The sequence below is a fragment of the Parambassis ranga genome, chromosome 24 (assembly GCF_900634625.1).
Source record: "Parambassis ranga chromosome 24, fParRan2.1, whole genome shotgun sequence".
NCBI lineage: Eukaryota > Metazoa > Chordata > Actinopteri > Ambassidae > Parambassis > Parambassis ranga.
The window spans coordinates 547,402-556,808 of NC_041043.1; positions in this window are offsets into that span (position 1 = coordinate 547,402).

Sequence of the window (9,407 nt, forward strand, 5' to 3'; positions counted from 1 at the left end):
TTCTTTCTCCTCCAAACACGACAAGTTGAGTTTTTACCAAAAAGTTCTATTTTGGTTTCATCTGACCATATGACATTCTCCCAATCCTCTTCTGGATCATCCAAATGCTCTCTAGCAAACTTCAAACGGGCCTGGATATGTACTGGTTTAAGCAGGGGGACACGTCTGGCACTGCAGGATTTGAGTCCCTGGCGGCGCAGTGTGTTACTGATGGTAGCTTTTGTTACTTTGGTCCCAGCTCTCCGGAGGTCATTCACTAGGTCCCCCCGTGTGGTTCTGGGATTTTTGCTCACAGTTCTGGTGATCATTTTGACCCCACAGGGTGAGATCTTGCGTGGAGCCCCAGATCGAGGGAGATTATCAGTGGTCTTGTATGTCTTCCATTTTCTAATATTGCTCCCACAGTTGATTTCTTCACACCAAGCTGCTTACCTATTGCAGATTCAGTCTTCCCAGCCTGGTGCAGGTCTACAATTTTGTTTCTGGTGTCCTTTGACAGCTCTTTGGTCTTGGCCATAGTGGAGTTTGGAGTGTGACTGTTTGAGGTTGTGGACAGGTGTCTTTTATGCTGATAACGACTCCAAACAGATGCCATTAATACAGGTAACGAGTGGAGGACAGAGGAGCCTCTTAAAGAAAAAGTTACAGGTCTGTGAGAGCCAGAAATCTTGCTTGTTTGTAGGTGACCAAATACTTCTTTTACTGAGGAATTTACCAATTAATTCATTAAAAATCCTACAATGTGATTTTCTACATTTTCTTTTCTTATTTTGTCTCTCATAGTTCAGGTATACATATGATGAAAATTACAGGCCTCTCTCATCTTTTTAAGTGGGAGAACTTGCACAATTGGTGGCTGACTAAATACTTTTTTTCCCCACTGTACACCATTGACCAGACCATCCATGACATCCACATTTTTACACAACATAACATGAGCACCTTGACCCAACACCAGCTCCTCGGACAAACAAGTACCATATGTTTGTGTGTGGTGGCCAGTTATCAATTTAAACTTACCGTATTTTCACGACTATAAGGCGCACCTAAAAGTCTAAAATTTTCTCAAAAGTTGGCCCTGCGCCTTAATACTAAACTAATACTTAATACGGTGCGCCTTGTGTATGGGTTGAGTACCAGACAAGGGGACGTGGTACGTAAACTACGTACGCTGGCAGCAATTCACCAATCAGCTGAACAGTACGTCATACGTACACTACGTACACTAGCAGCGATGAACCAATCAGATGGATACTACATAACACACCGGTTCAGCCGATTGGTGAATTGCTGCCAGCGTACACTACGTACGCTGGCAGCAATTCACCAATCAGCTGAATGCTACAGTACTGGCGCAGCAACTTCCAGCGGATTACAGCTTCCGCGTTATGCAGTGACAACATTGCCAGCAAAAACATCCAGCCCAGCCACATCACCAACATGGATGAAGTCCACCTCACTTTCGAAATCCCCGTGAACCAAACTGTGGAGAGAATGGGGACCAGCACGGTATCAATACGGACTGTAGTGGTGGACTGGATGGTAATGGACAGAAACTTCCGCCTATGGAAGAGAAAGACTCTGCCTAAAGAAATGTTTCCAGCAGGAGTCTTTGTTAAGGAGAAATGAGGAGACGAGGAGTGGCTCAGGGAAGTTTATGTAAAGAGCTGATCCGCGACTCCGCGTACGCCCGTCTCACCGCTGGTGTAAAAATACAGGCGAAGCAGATGAATTCATAGCTTGCCGTTATCCCGGGAGGGTTAACAAAGAACTCCAACCGCTGGACATCGGCGTAAACAGGGCGTTCAAAGTAAAGTTGCGAGCGGTGTGGGAGCGATGGATGGCGGACAGCGAGCACAGCTTTACTGCGAGGCAGCGCCGGGCGAGTTACGTCAGTTATGTGAATGGATTGTGGACACATGGGCTCATGTTTCTGCAGTGACTGTTGCCCGAGCTTTTGTGAAAGCCGGCATAATTTCCGAACAATAATAATAATAATTTCCGAACAGCCAGCCGGCAACGTGTGCGGCTGTGACTCTGACAGCGATGAGAGGGAAGCTGGCAGGTTTGAACTCGCGCAGTTGTTTCCTGTTTATTGTTGTAATAAATGTTCTGTACAGTCAGTCACTGGTAAGGATGAATTAGGAATCACTGTGGTGCATCTGATTAAAATGCGGGACAACGTATATCCGAAGATGGTCTTTATTTATTAATAAAGTAAAGATAAAAAAGAAATAAAGTGTAAAGATAAAGTTGGAATCACAACAGGCATTCAGCAGCAGCCACTCTTCTGCCCATAGAAACACACACGCTGTTTCTCTGTCGCTGCCACCGTCGAGAGAGCGGCTGCACCGGCTCCTCACTGATATCCAGCCGGTTTTTACTGAAACGCTGCTGATAGAGATGTGAGCGGCTTGCGGAGGATGTTTCCTGGGTTTTCGCTTCTGCAGCGCAACGTAACTCTCTGTCTTAAAGCTGAGATGCGAGGGTCCGATCGCAGGAGAGTTGCTCAGGGAAGTTTACGTAAAGAGACCGGGTGTTTTTTCCACGTATCACCCTCGCTGCTGATCTGTGACTCCATGCGCGCCCATCTCACCGCTGGAGTAAAAAAACAGGTGAAGCAGACAAATTCGGAGCTTGCCGTTTTCCCGGGAGGGTTAACAAAGAACTTCAACCGCTGGATATCGGAGCCAGCCGGCAACAACAGTGACTCTGACAGCGATGAGAGGGAAGCTGGTATGCAAGCACTCGCACAGTTGTTTTATTCTGACGCTTAAGATGAGGACTTTGATGGGTTTGCGGGAGAGGATTGATTAAAATGTGAGTGTATTGTACAAAGCTGTAATAAAGTTCGACTTATCTCTATGTTTTTGTCCCGTTACCTTTTTATTTACGTACTGGTATGTTTTAGCGTAGCATGCGTCTTAGCGTCTCAGTGTTGTCCGAGCTTTTCTGAAAGCCAGCATAATTTCAGAGCAATAATGAATTAGGAATCACTGTGGTGCAATTTATATATACTTTATTTGTTAATAAAGTGTAAAGATAAAGTTGGAATCACAACAGGCATTCAGCAGCAGCCACTGCTCTGCCCATAGAAACACACACGCTGTTTCTCTGTCGCTGCCACTGTTGAGAGAGAGGCTGCACCGGCTCCTCGCTGATATCCAGCCGGTTTTTACTGAATTTACGTACTGGTATGTTTTAGCGTAACCTGCGCCTTGTAGTACGGTGCGCCTTGTGTATGCGCTGAGGACAGAAATAGACCGTGTAACTGACACTGCGCCTTATAATGCGGTGCGCCTTATGGTCGTGAAAATACGGTACCACTTTTTTTTTTTTAAATCAGTCATATAGTCCTGAGCCGATATCTCAATGTAGTCAGGGCATGTTTTTTGTAACTGAGTGATGTTATACTCAGTAACCTGTGCATTTGTTGCAAATATGTGTAATACTGAACTATCTTCTGTCTCACAACTATTTAACATGTGTACATCTTCTGCTAACATTGGGGTGCCTTTTGGTCTTGTCCTAATCCTGTTGAGCAAATGGGCAAACACCTGATCTTTCTGTCTAACAATCTGCGTCAGCTCCACAACATTAAACACAGAGGACCACAAGTTGAAACCAGCAATGTCTGCATACAGAGGTTTCCCTTTAACTGGAGAAAGTCCCCCACAGCAATAACACTGACATTTCTGAAAGGAGAACAAGCACTTAATTTGCCTCAGTCTGCCATGGATATATGTTAACAGATTGTGATCCACCATCTATAATCAGGAGTTGAAGATCTATGTATTTTGCTCTTAAGGAGTTGATCTTCTCTTCTCCCAAAGGTGTGTATGGTAAACGGACATCTTTACCTATGCTGAATGTAGTGTGGATGGTAGTTGCCTGCAAATTGTATGCAGCAATACCAGTTGGGGCTGTTAAAAGCACACAAATGTTGTCAGGCTGGTGACACAATGGAGACTGTAACCTCGTGGCTTCATATTGAATAGCTCTAATTAAGTGGCTTTTACCGGTGCCAGCCCCACCTGTAATAAAAACATGCAGAGGATCTGGATTGTTCCCTGCAGCTTTTTCTAAGCACCACTGACAAATCCTATAGAACACAGAAAGCTGTATATCATTTAGACTACGAATCAACGTCAAACCTTCGCTGCGACTCAAGATGTTCTGCCGTTTCTCCAAATGAGAAGCTTGCTGTCTGTCAGTGGCCAAGTCAGGGATAGCTTCTGTTTCTCCTTCTAGTACATGTACAGTGTTTTGCTGTTGTTGTAAACACTCTAAGTGCTCTAGTTCTTGCTCAGGGCACAGTTCACACCAGGCATTTTCTAACACAGCATTATTGTCAAACTTGCAATGTTATCAAGGTCATCTGCATCTTTTTCAAAAGTGTTTCTATTCATGTCCACAACTGTCTTCACTTTGTGTTTAGGGCCATCAGTAAATTGGACATGGCCATCCCTGTAAAACTGCTCAAACAAATCAAAACCTGGAGGTTTCAACTGTGAGTCTACACGAAATGGGACAATCAACTGCAGAATGCTAAGATAATATGCTTCAGGGTTTTTGGATAACGCATAATGAACTACTGCAGGCTGTGTACGTGTGTGTTTTGTTATTCGTCCGCAGTTGTTGGTCAGTGTAATCTGACTCATTTTTAGTGAGCACACGATACTCTGACGCAAATGTTGCTAAACACATATTATCAAACTCTGGATCATTAGGCCTGTTCTTGTAACGATCAACCAAACCAGTCATCCACATGTCTGATGTGGTGACATCTCCAGTTGCTGCCTTTTGCCTTAAAACACTCAGAGGTGAACTCATTTTAACAATGTTTTCCCCTGTTGGCACAAACACAACTTTTATGGAACACTCTTTCAGACGCATATTGGTCAGTCTGTACACTGCTTCTTGAGCACTGACATCTCTGTGGTTTAGGTAAACACTGCCCAGCTTTTGTAAAGCCTCTCTTGCATCAGTGATCTGTTTGACTGCATCTCTTTGTGCATGCTCCAACAACAATCCCATCTGCCTTTCAGACATTGATATGTAGGATATAATGTAGACAACACATGCATATGCATCAACTACATATTGTATGTCTAAATTGGCATTCCAGCACTGAAGCAGAGACTTGTTGTACTGATTTATCCAAACCTCATTGATGTCACGTTTCAAAACCACATGTGTCTTTTTAGCTAACCGCTGATACGCTTCTTCAAACGTGGATTGATCAACACCTACTGACTGACGCAAATCTGCAGAGGAAAATAAGCAAAACCACGTCGGGATACCAAGCACACAAGCCAGCAGGTCACGCTGAGCTCCCTGCCAAAAAGCTGGAGTGCCTCGAATAGGCCTTAGGAAACGATAGCCTTCATCACACTTCAACATGTTGATGAAGATTCTCAGTCATCCAGGTCATCATACGTAGAGAAGATTGAAGCAAGGCGTCTGGACTTGTAGAGTTTTCTAGAAGACGTTTCGCTGCTCATCCAAGCAGCTTCATCAGTTCTAACTGTTTGGTGGGGAAATATGTGGTTACAGACCTATGTGGGTGGGTCTGGGTAAAACTTAAAAAAACAATAGCACTAAATGTTTCCATACTTACCTGTGATGTTCTGGCTGACTGGGCCAGGTGTGTCTAATGACTGGCTAATGACTATGAAACTGCCGGAGGGGGACTGGTTGACAGCCCTTTGTTCTTACTGTGAGTATGTGCAAACTTCCTGGGAATGGATGGAATCACTGCATTGTATGTGGTGGAAAGATGATGTCTGAGGCCACCACCTCTGTTAAGGGAAGGTTTTTCCAGCTTAACATAGATGCTTCCTTGACTCCTCTTTCATACCACCTTTCCTCCCTGTCTAAAATGTGAACATTGTTGTCCTCAAAGGAGTGTCCTTTGTCTTTGAGGTGGAGGTGAACAGCTGAGTCTTGTCCTGAGGAGGTGGCTCTCCTGTGCTGAGCCATTCTTCTGTGGAGTGGTTGTTTAGTTTCTCCAATGTACAGATCAGAGCATTCCTCACTGCACTGGACTGCATATATCACATTGCTGTGTTTCTCCCTGGGAATCTTATCCTTCGGGTGAACCAGTCTCTGTCTCAGTGTTGTCATAGGTTTGAAATGGACCGGGATGTCATGGTTGTTGAAGATCCTGCAGAGTTTCTCTGATACTCCTGACACATATGGAATGGAGATGTTCTTTCTCCGCCTGGTGTTGTCCTTCTTCTTGTTGTTGGGGGGTCTTGTTTTTGTGGCTTTGATGAGTGCCCACTTCGGGTAGCCACATGTTTGCAGGGCCTTCCTGATGTGGTGTTGCTCCTTCTTCTTCCCCTCTGAGCTGGTTGGTACAGTTTGTGCTCTGTGCTGCAGGGTCCTGATGACTCCCAGTTTGTGTTCCAGTGGGTGGTGTGAATCAAACAACAGGTACTGGTCCGTGTGTGTGGGTTTCTTGTATACTTCCACATTGAGGCTCCTGTCCTCCTCAATATGTACTGTGTGGTCCAAGAAGGCCAGATTGTTGTCCTTGGTGTCCTCGCGAGTGAATTTGATGTTGTTATCCACTGCGTTGATGTGTTCTGTGAACCGTTCCACTTCGTTGGTCTTGATTTTGACCCAGGTGTCATCCACATATCTAAACCAATGGGTGGGGGTGGTTCCCGGAAAGGAACTCAGGGCTCTTCTCTCCACTTCTTCCATGTAGAGGTTGGCCACAATAGGAGACACAGGTGATCCCATCGCACAGCCGTGCTTCTGTCTGTAAAAGTTCCCATTGTACTGGAAATAAGTGGTGGTCAGGCAGAGGTCCAACAGGTCACAGATGTGGTCTGGCGTTAGGTTGGTTCTCTCCTTGAGTGTGCTGTCTTGTGTGAGGCATGTCCTTACCATCTCTGTGGCTTCTGATGTAGGGATGCAGGTGAACAAGGAGGTGACATCAAATGAGACCATGGTGTCATCTGGGTCCATTTGGATCTTCTCCACCTTGTTCACAAAGTCCTGAGAGTTGTGGATGTGATGTGGTGTGTCACCTACCAGTGGTGTCAGGAGTTCAGCCAAGTGCTTAGCCACGTTGTATGTGACTGAGTTTGTGCTGCTGACGATGGGTCTGAGGGGGACTCCTTCCTTGTGCATCTTGGGGAGTCCATACAGGCGTGGAGTGGCTTCCCCAGGATACAGTCGAAAGTAGAGCTTGCGGTTGATGATTTGGTCCTTCTCCAGTTTTTGTAGGTAGCTGACTAGTTTCTTCTTGTAGTTTCCGGTGGGGTCCCTCTTCAGTGTCTCATATGTGGCTGTGTCACTGAGGAGATCTGTCACTTTGGAGTGGTAGTCCTGTGTGTTGAGCACCACTGTGCATCTTCCTTTGTCTGCTGATAAGATGGTGATGTCCCGGTCCTTTTGTAGTGCAATCAGGGCCTTCCTTTCATCACTGGAGAGGTTGGATGGCGGTGCTTTAGCAGTGGAGAGTGTGGCTGTGACCTTCAAGCGGAGTTGCTCAGCTTCTGTGTCTGTCAGGTTGTTGTTCTTGATGGCTGACTCTGTGGCTGTGATGAGGTCCACCACTGGAATCTGCTCTGGCGAGATGGCAAAGTTGAGTCCTTTGGCCAACACGTCTTTTTCCGGCTGGCTCAGTTGTCTGTCTGAGAGGTTCTTTACCCATTTGTCCTGGGTGTCCTGCTGTGGCAGTGAGTGGTCTTCCCTCCTCCATGTGTGAAGGTTAGCTGCATTTTTAACAGAGAAAACAGTTTTCAATTTATGGAATTTGCATTTTTGTCATTCCTTACCCCTGGTGTGCTGTGCCGTCTGGACTTTTTCAGTCAGTTTGATGACTTCATCCATGACTTCGCTGGGTAGGAGGGTGGCAAGCTGTGATCTTGTCTGCTCCGTGGTGACCATGAGAGCGTCTATGGTGAAGTTGATCTGTCTGATCCTTTCGTTGAGGAGTTGGTTCTGGGCTTTCTGCAGGATGGTGTCTGCTCTGTGGCCCTTGACAGTGGATCCGAGACGTAGGCTGTTCGGGGTTAACTTTTCCTGTCTGCATCTCAGGCTGAAGCGTAGGTGGTTCCTGTAGTCTGCCAGTTTCCTAGAGGTCTTTTCATGTTCCCTCACCAATTGTAGGGTGTCCTTCCCAAAGTGATTGGCAACATGTTGATGAAGATTCTCAGTCATCCAGGTCATCATACGTAGAGAAGATTGAAGCAAGGCGTCTGGACTTGTAGAGTTTTCTAGAAGACGTTTCGCTGCTTCAACAAGTTTTTCAGAGAAGCATCACTTTTCAAAACTTCATTGATAGTGTCAGAGGGCAGACTACCATGACCCTTTCGTAATGCTATGGAAACATTAGACTTCACCTGTTCTAATTCTGACATGTACTAAGCATAGAGGATGTACTCAATGTTCTGTGCAAACCTGCCATCAGCATGAAGAATCCTGTTATTAAAATATCTTGACCGTGTCAAATAAACTGGTCGACTAGAAGCATGTGTATTACATCCAGTAGGAAATAATACAGGGAAGCACTTAGCTTCATTATCATGGTCCTCCTTTTGCTATACATTCAGCCTGCTAACTTTGACTTTCACACCTCTAACTTCCCTGTGCTTTAACCATTCAAATGCATATCACCACTTAATCAGTTGACACACACAAAACTACCATTGCATTTCAATAGCCATTATCTTGACCATGTAGCACACATGACTCACTTAGAACCCCTTCTACATATCTACCAACATAAACCTCTGGTTTACATGTACTTTAACTATTAAAAATACTAGTCCTCACACATTGAGTTGTCTTTCAAAATCTACATACTGCCATTGTAACGTGGAATGTAAATACATCTCCTGCTTATCATGTTATGGTGTTCTTTTTGTTCTCTCTAATGTTTGATGTTTGCTGAGTGTTTGTTCCTCTCTCTATATTTCATCCTCTCTGTCCTCTCTCTCTCTTCTTCTCCTCCTCTACTTGGCCGACTGGCAACAGGAAGGTTCTCCCTATGAATCGAGTCATGTTCAAGGTTTTCTTCCTGTTAAAAGGGAGTTTTTCCTGACACTGTTGATCTTAAGGGAGTTCAGGCTCTGGGTCTCTGTGAAGCACTTTGAGACTTCTGAAAATGCGCTGTATATATAAAACTGAATTGACTTGAATTGATACCTGCACCAACACAAACTACACTGTGTTTCCATGCTATATATACATACATTATTTGTTTCCACTGCACACAAGCCTTTATATAGCCAAGAGTTCAAGTTCAAAAGTACAGAGCATAGCGAAGCATAGTCACCAGGAGATTCTCTTTGTCAAGGCTGGCAGGACATGAACACGTTCCCAAAGCAACGAGACAAACTAGCACCGAGTGCAGGGAGGACAAATACTAAATACAAAGGGATCAGGGT